At 42.1% G+C, this 12,500-nt stretch overlaps 11 non-coding genes across 11 annotated transcripts; all 11 read right to left on the bottom strand.

The window, feature by feature from the left end:
- Positions 1-385: 385 nt before the first annotated feature.
- trnap-cgg lies at positions 386-457 on the bottom strand. Its single transcript has one exon. It is a non-coding gene; the product is annotated as a tRNA-Pro (tRNA).
- A 293-nt stretch (positions 458-750) lies between these two features.
- trnap-ugg lies at positions 751-822 on the bottom strand. Its single transcript has one exon. It is a non-coding gene; the product is annotated as a tRNA-Pro (tRNA).
- A 1,917-nt stretch (positions 823-2,739) lies between these two features.
- trnap-agg lies at positions 2,740-2,811 on the bottom strand. Its single transcript has one exon. It is a non-coding gene; the product is annotated as a tRNA-Pro (tRNA).
- Positions 2,812-3,425: 614 nt separating this feature from the next.
- trnap-ugg lies at positions 3,426-3,497 on the bottom strand. The gene has a single exon. It is a non-coding gene; the product is annotated as a tRNA-Pro (tRNA).
- A 1,338-nt stretch (positions 3,498-4,835) lies between these two features.
- On the bottom strand, positions 4,836-4,907 carry trnap-agg. The gene has a single exon. It is a non-coding gene; the product is annotated as a tRNA-Pro (tRNA).
- Positions 4,908-5,360: 453 nt separating this feature from the next.
- trnap-ugg lies at positions 5,361-5,432 on the bottom strand. Its single transcript has one exon. It is a non-coding gene; the product is annotated as a tRNA-Pro (tRNA).
- Positions 5,433-6,644: 1,212 nt separating this feature from the next.
- trnap-cgg lies at positions 6,645-6,716 on the bottom strand. Its single transcript has one exon. It is a non-coding gene; the product is annotated as a tRNA-Pro (tRNA).
- Positions 6,717-7,009: 293 nt separating this feature from the next.
- trnap-ugg lies at positions 7,010-7,081 on the bottom strand. Its single transcript has one exon. It is a non-coding gene; the product is annotated as a tRNA-Pro (tRNA).
- A 1,351-nt stretch (positions 7,082-8,432) lies between these two features.
- On the bottom strand, positions 8,433-8,504 carry trnap-agg. The gene has a single exon. It is a non-coding gene; the product is annotated as a tRNA-Pro (tRNA).
- Positions 8,505-10,421: 1,917 nt separating this feature from the next.
- trnap-agg lies at positions 10,422-10,493 on the bottom strand. The gene has a single exon. It is a non-coding gene; the product is annotated as a tRNA-Pro (tRNA).
- Positions 10,494-11,107: 614 nt separating this feature from the next.
- Positions 11,108-11,179, bottom strand: trnap-ugg. Its single transcript has one exon. It is a non-coding gene; the product is annotated as a tRNA-Pro (tRNA).
- Positions 11,180-12,500: the final 1,321 nt, after the last annotated feature.

Raw genomic sequence — 12,500 nt, 5'->3', positions numbered from 1 at the left:
AGACAGCATGGCTTCTCAGTCCTCAATTTGCTGAAAAAAAACATGGACAAAACACACTGAGTACTTTGTGTTGAACCTATACGGAGCATTGACTCAACCAACTGAAATTGGACTGAGTTCTAGTTGGAAAGAACATATTGTTCTGAGTGCGGGGTACAGTTGAGCTGACATGCAGAACAGTAAAGACTGAGACAAAGGTGTTGATGAAAAAAGTAAGGGAGCAAACACACTTGAGTACTTTGTGTTGAACCTATATGGACCATTGACTCAATCACCTGGAATTGTAGTGAGTTTTACTTGGAAAGACCATATTATTGTGAGAGCAGTGTGGAGTTGAGCTGACTTGATGAACAGAAGAGATTGTAATGGAAGACGATGTTGTTAAGGGCTCGTCCGGGATTTGAACCCGGGACCTCTCGCACCCGAAGCGAGAATCATACCCCTAGACCAACGAGCCACAAAAAGACAGAAAATCTCAGAGTAACTCTGTGTAAATGGACTTTGCCAGTTTGAAATTGGAAAGTGGACAGCATGGCTTCTCAATCCTTCAGTTTGATGAAAAAAGTCAGGGAGAAAACACACTTGAGTACTTTGTATTGGTATGTTGAGTTGAACCTATATGGACCATTGACTCAATCACCTGGAATTGTATTGAGTTTTTCTTGGAAAGACCATATTATTCTGAGAGCAGTGTGGAGTTGAGCGGAGTTGATGAACAGAAGAAGGTATAACTGAAGACGGTGTTGTCAAGGGCTCGTCCGGGATTTGAACCCGGGACCTCTCGCACCCAAAGCGAGAATCATACCCCTAGACCAACGAGCCACAAAAAGACAGAAAATCTCAGAGTAACTCTGGGTAAATGGACTTTGCCGGTTTTAAATTGGGAAGTAGACAGCATGGCTTCTCAGTCCTTCAGTTTGATGAAAATAGTCAGGGAGAAAACACACAGAGTACTTTGTGTTGGTATGTTGAGTTGAACCTATATGGACCATTGACTCAATCACCTGGAATTATGGTGAGTTTTACTTGGAAAGACCATATTATTGTGAGAGCAGTGTGGAGTTGAGCTGACTTGATGAACAGAAGAGATTGTAATCGAAGACGATGTTGTTAAGGGCTCATCCGGGATTTGAACCCGGGAACTCTCACCCGAAGCGAGAATCATACCCCTAGACCAACGAGCAACATAAAGACAGAAAATCTCAGAGTAACTCTGGGTAAATGGACTTTGCCGGTTTTAAATTGGGAAGTAGAGAGCATGGCTTCTCAGTCCTTCAGTTTGATGAAACAAGTCAGGGAGAAAACACTGACCACTTTGTGTTGAACCTATATGGACCATTGACTCAATCACCTGGAATTATGGTGAGTTTTACTTGGAAAGACCATATTATTGTGAGAGCAGTGTGTAGTTGATGAACAGAAGAACGTATAACTGAAGATGGTGTTGTCAAGGGCTCGTCCGGGATTTGAACCCGGGACCTCTCGCATCCTAAGCGAGAATCATGGCTTCTCAGTCCTCAATTTGATGAAAAAAAACATGGACAAAACACACTGAGTACTTTGTGTTGAACCTATATTTAGCATTGACTCAATCACCTGAAATTTGGAAGTAGACAGCATGGCTTCTCAGTCCTTTACCAGTTTTAAATTGGAAAGTAGACAGCATGGCTTCTCAGTCCTCAATTTGCTGAAAAAAAACATGGACAAAACACACTGAGTACTTTGTGTTGAACCTATACGGAGCATTGACTCAACCAACTGAAATTGGACTGAGTTCTAGTTGGAAAGAACATATTGTTCTGAGTGCGGGGTACAGTTGAGCTGACATGCAGAACAGTAAAGACTGAGACAAAGGTGTTGATGAAAAAAGTAAGGGAGCAAACACACTTGAGTACTTTGTGTTGAACCTATATGGACCATTGACTCAATCACCTGGAATTGTAGTGAGTTTTACTTGGAAAGACCATATTATTGTGAGAGCAGTGTGGAGTTGAGCTGACTTGATGAACAGAAGAGATTGTAATGGAAGACGATGTTGTTAAGGGCTCGTCCGGGATTTGAACCCGGGAACTCTCACCCGAAGCGAGAATCATACCCCTAGACTAACGAGCAACATAAAGACAGAAAATCTCAGAGTAACTCTGGGTAAATGGACTTTGCCGGTTTTAAATTGGGAAGTAGACAGCATGGCTTCTCAGTCCTTCAGTTTGATGAAACAAGTCAGGGAGAAAACACTGACCACTTTGTGTTGAACCTATATGGACCATTGACTCAATCACCTGGAATTATGGTGAGTTTTACTTGGAAAGACCATATTATTGTGAGAGCAGTGTGGAGTTGAGCAGAGTTGATGAACAGAAGAACGTATAACTGAAGACGGTGTTGTCAAGGGCTCATCCGGGATTTGAAGCTGGGACCTCTCGCACCCAAAGCGAGAATCATACCCCTAGACCAACGAGCCACAAAAAGACAGAAAATCTCAGAGTAACTGTGGATAAATGGACTTTGCTGGTTTTAAATTGGGAAGCAGACATCATGGCTTCTCAGACCTACAATTTGAAGAAAAAAATTTGGACAAAACACACTGAGTACTTTTTGTTGAACCTATATTTAGCATTGACTCAATCACCTGGAATTATGGTGAGTTTTACTTGGAAAGACCATATTATTCTGAGAGCAGTGTGGAGTTGAGCGGAGTTGATGAACAGAAGAACGTATAACTGAAGACGGTGTTGTCAAGGGCTCGTCCGGGATTTGAACCCGGGACCTCTCGCACCCTAAGCGAGAATCATTCCCCTAGACCAACGAGCCACAAAAAGAGAGAAAATCTCAGAGTAACTCTGGGTAAATGGACTTTGCCAGTTTGAAATTGGAAAGTAGACATCATGGCTTCTCAGTCCTCAATTTGATGAAAAAAAACATGGACAAAACACACTGAGTACTTTGTGTTGAACCTATATTTAGCATTGACTCAATCACCTGAAATTTGGAAGTAGACAGCATGGCTTCTCAGTCCTTTACCAGTTTTAAATTGGAAAGTAGACAGCATGGCTTCTCAGTCCTCAATTTGCTGAAAAAAAACATGGACAAAACACACTGAGTACTTTGTGTTGAACCTATACGGAGCTTTGACTCAACCAACTGAAATTGGACTGAGTTCTAGTTGGAAAGAACATATTTTTCTGAGTGTGGGGTACAGTTGAGCTGACATGCAGAACAGTAAAGACTGAGACAAAGGTGTTGATGAAAAAAGTAAGGGAGCAAACACACTTGAGTACTTTGTGTTGAACCTATATGGACCATTGACTCAATCACCTGGAATTGTAGTGAGTTTTACTTGGAAAGACCATATTATTGTGAGAGCAGTGTGGAGTTGAGCTGACTTGATGAACAGAAGAAGGTATAACTGAAGACGGTGTTGTTAAGGGCTCGTCCGGGATTTGAACCCGGGACCTCTCGCACCCAAAGCGAGAATCATACCCGTAGACCAACGAGCCACAAAAAGACAGAAAATCTCAGAGTAACTGTGGGTAAATGGACTTTGCTGGTTTTAAATTGGGAAGCAGACATCATGGCTTCTCAGTCCTCAATTTGATGAAAAAAGTCAGGGAGAAAACACACAGAGTACATTGTGTTGGTATGTTGAGTTGAACCTATATGGACCATTGACTCAGTCACCTGGAATTATGGTGAGTTTTACTTGGAAAGACCATATTATTGTGAGAGCAGTGTGGAGTTGAGCAGAGTTGATGAACAGAAGAACGTATAACTGAAGACGGTGTTGTCAAGGGCTCATCCGGGATTTGAAGCTGGGACCTCTCGCACCCAAAGCGAGAATCATACCCCTAGACCAACGAGCCACAAAAAGACAGAAAATCTCAGAGTAACTGTGGATAAATGGACTTTGCTGGTTTTAAATTGGGAAGCAGACATCATGGCTTCTCAGACCTACAATTTGAAGAAAAAAATTTGGACAAAACACACTGAGTACTTTTTGTTGAACCTATATTTAGCATTGACTCAATCACCTGGAATTATGGTGAGTTTTACTTGGAAAGACCATATTATTGTGAGAGCAGTGTGGAGTTGAGCTGACTTGATGAACAGAAGAGATTGTAATCGAAGACGATGTTGTTAAGGGCTCGTCCGGGATTTGAACCCGGGAACTCTCACCCGAAGCGAGAATCATACCCCTAGACCAACGAGCAACATAAAGACAGAAAATCTCAGAGTAACTCTGGGTAAATGGACTTTGCCGGTTTTAAATTGGGAAGTAGACAGCATGGCTTCTCAGTCCTTCAGTTTGATGAAAATAGTCAGGGAGAAAACACTGACCACTTTGTGCTGAACCTATATGGACCATTGACTCAATCACCTGGAATTATGGCGAGTTTTACTTGGAAAGACCATATTATTGTGAGAGCAGTGTGTAGTTGAGCAGAGTTGATGAACAGAAGTCCGTATAACTGAAAACGGTGTTGTCAAGGACTCATCCGGGATTTGAAGCTGGGACCTCTCGCACCCAAAGCGAGAATAATACCCCTAGACCAACGAGCCACAAAAAGACAGAAAATCTCAGAGTAACTGTGGATAAATGGACTTTGCTGGTTTTAAATTTGGAAGCAGACATCATGGCTTCTCAGTCCTACAATTTGAAGAAAAAAATTTGGACAAAACACACTGAGTACTTTTTGTTGAACCTATATTTAGCATTGACTCAATCACCTGGAATTATGGTGAGTTTTACTTGGAAAGACCATATTATTCTGAGAGCAGTGTGGAGTTGAGCGGAGTTGATGAACAGAAGAACGTATAACTGAAGACGGTGTTGTCAAGGGCTCGTCCGGGATTTGAACCCGGGACCTCTCGCACCCTAAGCGAGAATCATACCCCTAGACCAACGAGCCACAAAAAGACAGAAAATCTCAGAGTAACTCTGGGTAAATGGACTTTGCCAGTTTGAAATTGGAAAGTAGACATCATGGCTTCTCAGTCCTCAATTTGCTGAAAAAAAACATGGAAAAAAACACACTGAGTACTTTGTGTTGAACCTATACGGAGCTTTGACTCAACCAACTGAAATTGGACTGAGTTCTAGTTGGAAAGAACATATTTTTCTGAGTGCGGGGTACAGTTGAGCTGACATGCAGAACAGTAAAGACTGAGACAAAGGTGTTGATGAAAAAAGTAAGGGAGCAAACACACTTGAGTACTTTGTGTTGAACCTATATGGACCATTGACTCAATCACCTGGAATTGTAGTGAGTTTTACTTGGAAAGACCATATTATTGTGAGAGCAGTGTGGAGTTGAGCTGACTTGATGAACAGAAGAAGGTATAACTGAAGACGGTGTTGTTAAGGGCTCGTCCGGGATTTGAACCCGGGACCTCTCGCACCCAAAGCGAGAATCATACCCCTAGACCAACGAGCCACAAAAAGACAGAAAATCTCAGAGTAACTGTTGGTAAATGGACTTTGCTGGTTTTAAATTGGGAAGCAGACATCATGGCTTCTCAGTCCTCAATTTGATGAAAAAAGTCAGGGAGAAAACACACAGAGTACATTGTGTTGGTATGTTGAGTTGAACCTATATGGACCATTGACTCAGTCACCTGGAATTATGGTGAGTTTTACTTGGAAAGACCATATTATTGTGAGAGCAGTGTGGAGTTGAGCTGACTTGATGAACAGAAGAGATTGTAATCGAAGACGATGTTGTTAAGGGCTCGTCCGGGATTTGAACCCGGGAACTCTCACCCGAAGCGAGAATCATACCCCTAGACCAACATAAAGACAGAAAATCTCAGAGTAACTCTGGGTAAATGGACTTTGCCGGTTTTAAATTGGGAAGTAGACAGCATGGCTTCTCAGTCCTTCAGTTTGATGAAACAAGTCAGGGAGAAAACACTGACCACTTTGTGTTGAACCTATATGGACCATTGACTCAATCACCTGGAATTATGGTGAGTTTTACTTGGAAAGACCATATTATTGTGAGAGCAGTGTGTAGTTGATGAACAGAAGAACGTATAACTGAAGATGGTGTTGTCAAGGGCTCGTCCGGGATTTGAACCCGGGACCTCTCGCACCCTAAGCGAGAATCATGGCTTCTCAGTCCTCAATTTGATGAAAAAAAACATGGACAAAACACACTGAGTACTTTGTGTTGAACCTATATTTAGCATTGACTCAATCACCTGAAATTTGGAAGTAGACAGCATGGCTTCTCAGTCCTTTACCAGTTTTAAATTGGAAAGTAGACAGCATGGCTTCTCAGTCCTCAATTTGCTGAAAAAAAACATGGACAAAACACACTGAGTACTTTGTGTTGAACCTATACGGAGCATTGACTCAACCAACTGAAATTGGACTGAGTTCTAGTTGGAAAGAACATATTGTTCTGAGTGCGGGGTACAGTTGAGCTGACATGCAGAACAGTAAAGACTGAGACAAAGGTGTTGATGAAAAAAGTAAGGGAGCAAACACACTTGAGTACTTTGTGTTGAACCTATATGGACCATTGACTCAATCACCTGGAATTGTAGTGAGTTTTACTTGGAAAGACCATATTATTGTGAGAGCAGTGTGGAGTTGAGCTGACTTGATGAACAGAAGAGATTGTAATGGAAGACGATGTTGTTAAGGGCTCGTCCGGGATTTGAACCCGGGACCTCTCGCACCCGAAGCGAGAATCATACCCCTAGACCAACGAGCCACAAAAAGACAGGAAATCTCAGAGTAACTCTTTGTAAATGGACTTTGCCAGTTTGAAATTGGAAAGTGGACAGCATGGCTTCTCAGTCCTTCAGTTTGATGAAAAAAGTCAGGGAGAAAACACACTTGAGTACTTTGTATTGGTATGTTGAGTTGAACCTATATGGACCATTGACTCAATCACCTGGAATTGTATTGAGTTTTTCTTGGAAAGACCATATTATTCTGAGAGCAGTGTGGAGTTGAGCGGAGTTGATGAACAGAAGAAGGTATAACTGAAGACGGTGTTGTCAAGGGCTCGTCCGGGATTTGAACCCGGGACCTATCGCACCCAAAGCGAGAATCATACCCCTAGACCAACGAGCCACAAAAAGACAGAAAATCTCAGAGTAACTCTGGGTAAATGGACTTTGCCGGTTTTAAATTGGGAAGTAGACAGCATGGCTTCTCAGTCCTTCAGTTTGATGAAAATAGTCAGGGAGAAAACACGAAGAGTACTTTGTGTTGGTATGTTGAGTTGAACCTATATGGACCATTGACTCAATCACCTGGAATTATGGTGAGTTTTACTTGGAAAGACCATATTATTGTGAGAGCAGTGTGGAGTTGAGCTGACTTGATGAACAGAAGAGATTGTAATCGAAGACGATGTTGTTAAGGGCTCATCCGGGATTTGAACCCGGGAACTCTCACCCGAAGCAAGAATCATACCCCTAGACCAACGAGCCACAAAAAGACAGAAAATCTCAGAGTAACTCTGGGTAAATGGACTTTGCCGGTTTTAAATTGGGAAGTAGACAGCATGGCTTCTCAGTCCTTCAGTTTGATGAAAATAGTCAGGGAGAAAACACACAGAGTACTTTGTGTTGGTATGTTGAGTTGAACCTATATGGACCATTGACTCAATCACCTGGAATTATGGTGAGTTTTACTTGGAAAGACCATATTATTGTGAGAGCAATGTGGAGTTGAGCTGACTTGATGAACAGAAGAGATTGTAATCGAAGACGATGTTGTTAAGGGCTCGTCCGGGATTTGAACCCGGGAACTCTCACCCGAAGCGAGAATCATACCCCTAGACCAACGAGCAACATAAAGACAGAAAATCTCAGAGTAACTCTGGGTAAATGGACTTTGCCGGTTTTAAATTGGGAAGTAGACAGCATGGCTTCTCAGTCCTTCAGTTTGATGAAACAAGTCAGGGAGAAAACACTGACCACTTTGTGTTGAACCTATATGGACCATTGACTCAATCACCTGGAATTATGGTGAGTTTTACTTGGAAAGACCATATTATTGTGAGAGCAGTGTGTAGTTGAGCAGAGTTGATGAACAGAAGTCCGTATAACTGAAGACGGTGTTGTCAAGGGCTCATCCGGGATTTGAAGCTGGGACCTCTCGCACCCAAAGCAAGAATCATACCCCTAGACCAACGAGCCACAAAAAGACAGAAAATCTCAGAGTAACTGTGGATAAATGGACTTTGCTGGTTTTAAATTGGGAAGCAGACATCATGGCTTCTCAGACCTACAATTTGAAGAAAAAAATTTGGACAAAACACACTGAGTACTTTTTGTTGAACCTATATTTAGCATTGACTCAATCACCTGGAATTATGGTGAGTTTAACTTGGAAAGACCATATTATTCTGAGAGCAGTGTGGAGTTGAGCGGAGTTGATGAACAGAAGAACGTATAACTGAAGACGGTGTTGTCAGGGGCTCGTCCGGGATTTGAACCCGGGACCTCTCGCACCCTAAGCGAGAATCATACGCCTAGACCAACGAGCCACAAAAAGACACAAAATCTCAGAGTAACTATGGGTAAATGGACTTTGCCGGTTTTAAATTGGGAAGTAGACAGCATGGCTTCTCAGTCCTTCAGTTTGATGAAAATAGTCAGGGAGAAAACACACAGAGTACTTTGTGTTGGTATGTTGAGTTGAACCTATATGGACCATTGACTCAATCACCTGGAATTTTGGTGAGTTTTACTTGGAAAGACCATATTATTGTGAGAGCAGTGTGGAGTTGAGCTGACTTGATGAACAGAAGAGATTGTAATCGAAGACGATGTTGATAAGGGCTCGTCCGGGATTTGAACCCGGGAACTCTCACCCGAAGCGAGAATCATACCCCTAGACCAACGAGCAACATAAAGACAGAAAATCTCAGAGTAACTCTGGGTAAATGGACTTTGCCGGTTTTAAATTGGGAAGTAGACAGCATGGCTTCTCAGTCCTTCAGTTTGATGAAACAAGTCAGGGAGAAAACACTGACCACTTTGTGCTGAACCTATATGGACCATTGACTCAATCACCTGGAATTATGGTGAGTTTTACTTGAAAAGACCATATTATTGTGAGAGCAGTGTGTAGTTGATGAACAGAAGAACGTATAACTGAAGATGGTGTTGTCAAGGGCTCGTCCGGGATTTGAACCCGGGACCTCTCGCATCCTAAGCGAGAATCATGGCTTCTCAGTCCTCAATTTGATGAAAAAAAACATGGACAAAACACACTGAGTACTTTGTGTTGAACCTATATTTAGCATTTACTCAATCACCTGAAATTTGGAAGTAGACAGCATGGCTTCTCAGTCCTTTACCAGTTTTAAATTAGAAAGTAGACAGCATGGCTTCTCAGTCCTCAATTTGCTGAAAAAAAACATGGACAAAACACACTGAGTACTTTGTGTTGAACCTATACGGAGCATTGACTCAACCAACTGAAATTGGACTGAGTTCTAGTTGGAAAGAACATATTGTTCTGAGTGCGGGGTACAGTTGAGCTGACATGCAGAACAGTAAAGACTGAGACAAAGGTGTTGATGAAAAAAGTAAGGGAGCAAACACACTTGAGTACTTTGTGTTGAACCTATATGGACCATTGACTCAATCACCTGGAATTGTAGTGAGTTTTACTTGGAAAGACCATATTATTGTGAGAGCAGTGTGGAGTTGAGCTGACTTGATGAACAGAAGAGATTGTAATGGAAGACGATGTTGTTAAGGGCTCGTCCGGGATTTGAACCCGGGAACTCTCACCCGAAGCGAGAATCATACCCCTAGACCAACGAGCAACATAAAGACAGAAAATCTCAGAGTAACTCTGGGTAAATGGACTTTGCCGGTTTTAAATTGGGAAGTAGACAGCATGGCTTCTCAGTCCTTCAGTTTGATGAAACAAGTCAGGGAGAAAACACTGACCACTTTGTGTTGAACCTATATGGACCATTGACTCAATCACCTGGAATTATGGTGAGTTTTACTTGGAAAGACCATATTATTGTGAGAGCAGTGTGGAGTTGAGCAGAGTTGATGAACAGAAGAACGTATAACTGAAGACGGTGTTGTCAAGGGCTCATCCGGGATTTGAAGCTGGGACCTCTCGCACCCAAAGCGAGAATCATACCCCTAGACCAACGAGCCACAAAAAGACAGAAAATCTCAGAGTAACTGTGGATAAATGGACTTTGCTGGTTTTAAATTGGGAAGCAGACATCATGGCTTCTCAGACCTACAATTTGAAGAAAAAAATTTGGACAAAACACACTGAGTACTTTTTGTTGAACCTATATTTAGCATTGACTCAATCACCTGGAATTATGGTGAGTTTTACTTGGAAAGACCATATTATTCTGAGAGCAGTGTGGAGTTGAGCGGAGTTGATGAACAGAAGAACGTATAACTGAAGACGGTGTTGTCAAGGGCTCGTCCGGGATTTGAACCCGGGACCTCTCGCACCCTAAGCGAGAATCATACCCCTAGACCAACGAGCCACAAAAAGAGAGAAAATCTCAGAGTAACTCTGGGTAAATGGACTTTGCCAGTTTGAAATTGGAAAGTAGACATCATGGCTTCTCAGTCCTCAATTTGATGAAAAAAAACATGGACAAAACACACTGAGTACTTTGTGTTGAACCTATATTTAGCATTGACTCAATCACCTGAAATTTGGAAGTAGACAGCATGGCTTCTCAGTCCTTTACCAGTTTTAAATTGGAAAGTAGACAGCATGGCTTCTCAGTCCTCAATTTGCTGAAAAAAAACATGGACAAAACACACTGAGTACTTTGTGTTGAACCTATACGGAGCTTTGACTCAACCAACTGAAATTGGACTGAGTTCTAGTTGGAAAGAACATATTTTTCTGAGTGTGGGGTACAGTTGAGCTGACATGCAGAACAGTAAAGACTGAGACAAAGGTGTTGATGAAAAAAGTAAGGGAGCAAACACACTTGAGTACTTTGTGTTGAACCTATATGGACCATTGACTCAATCACCTGGAATTGTAGTGAGTTTTACTTGGAAAGACCATATTATTGTGAGAGCAGTGTGGAGTTGAGCTGACTTGATGAACAGAAGAAGGTATAACTGAAGACGGTGTTGTTAAGGGCTCGTCCGGGATTTGAACCCGGGACCTCTCGCACCCAAAGCGAGAATCATACCCGTAGACCAACGAGCCACAAAAAGACAGAAAATCTCAGAGTAACTGTGGGTAAATGGACTTTGCTGGTTTTAAATTGGGAAGCAGACATCATGGCTTCTCAGTCCTCAATTTGATGAAAAAAGTCAGGGAGAAAACACACAGAGTACATTGTGTTGGTATGTTGAGTTGAACCTATATGGACCATTGACTCAGTCACCTGGAATTATGGTGAGTTTTACTTGGAAAGACCATATTATTGTGAGAGCAGTGTGGAGTTGAGCAGAGTTGATGAACAGAAGAACGTATAACTGAAGACGGTGTTGTCAAGGGCTCATCCGGGATTTGAAGCTGGGACCTCTCGCACCCAAAGCGAGAATCATACCCCTAGACCAACGAGCCACAAAAAGACAGAAAATCTCAGAGTAACTGTGGATAAATGGACTTTGCTGGTTTTAAATTGGGAAGCAGACATCATGGCTTCTCAGACCTACAATTTGAAGAAAAAAATTTGGACAAAACACACTGAGTACTTTTTGTTGAACCTATATTTAGCATTGACTCAATCACCTGGAATTATGGTGAGTTTTACTTGGAAAGACCATATTATTGTGAGAGCAGTGTGGAGTTGAGCTGACTTGATGAACAGAAGAGATTGTAATCGAAGACGATGTTGTTAAGGGCTCGTCCGGGATTTGAACCCGGGAACTCTCACCCGAAGCGAGAATCATACCCCTAGACCAACGAGCAACATAAAGACAGAAAATCTCAGAGTAACTCTGGGTAAATGGACTTTGCCGGTTTTAAATTGGGAAGTAGACAGCATGGCTTCTCAGTCCTTCAGTTTGATGAAAATAGTCAGGGAGAAAACACTGACCACTTTGTGCTGAACCTATATGGACCATTGACTCAATCACCTGGAATTATGGCGAGTTTTACTTGGAAAGACCATATTATTGTGAGAGCAGTGTGTAGTTGAGCAGAGTTGATGAACAGAAGTCCGTATAACTGAAAACGGTGTTGTCAAGGACTCATCCGGGATTTGAAGCTGGGACCTCTCGCACCCAAAGCGAGAATAATACCCCTAGACCAACGAGCCACAAAAAGACAGAAAATCTCAGAGTAACTGTGGATAAATGGACTTTGCTGGTTTTAAATTGGGAAGCAGACATCATGGCTTCTCAGACCTACAATTTGAAGAAAAAAATTTGGACAAAACACACTGAGTACTTTTTGTTGAACCTATATTTAGCATTGACTCAATCACCTGGAATTATGGTGAGTTTTACTTGGAAAGACCATATTATTCTGAGAGCAGTGTGGAGTTGAGCGGAGTTGATGAACAGAAGAACGTATAACT

Source organism: Scophthalmus maximus, chromosome 2, assembly GCF_022379125.1.
Source record: "Scophthalmus maximus strain ysfricsl-2021 chromosome 2, ASM2237912v1, whole genome shotgun sequence".
Lineage (NCBI taxonomy): Eukaryota > Metazoa > Chordata > Actinopteri > Pleuronectiformes > Scophthalmidae > Scophthalmus > Scophthalmus maximus.
Note: the sequence above shows the minus strand (reverse complement) of the source record. Positions and strands in the feature narration are given on the sequence as shown.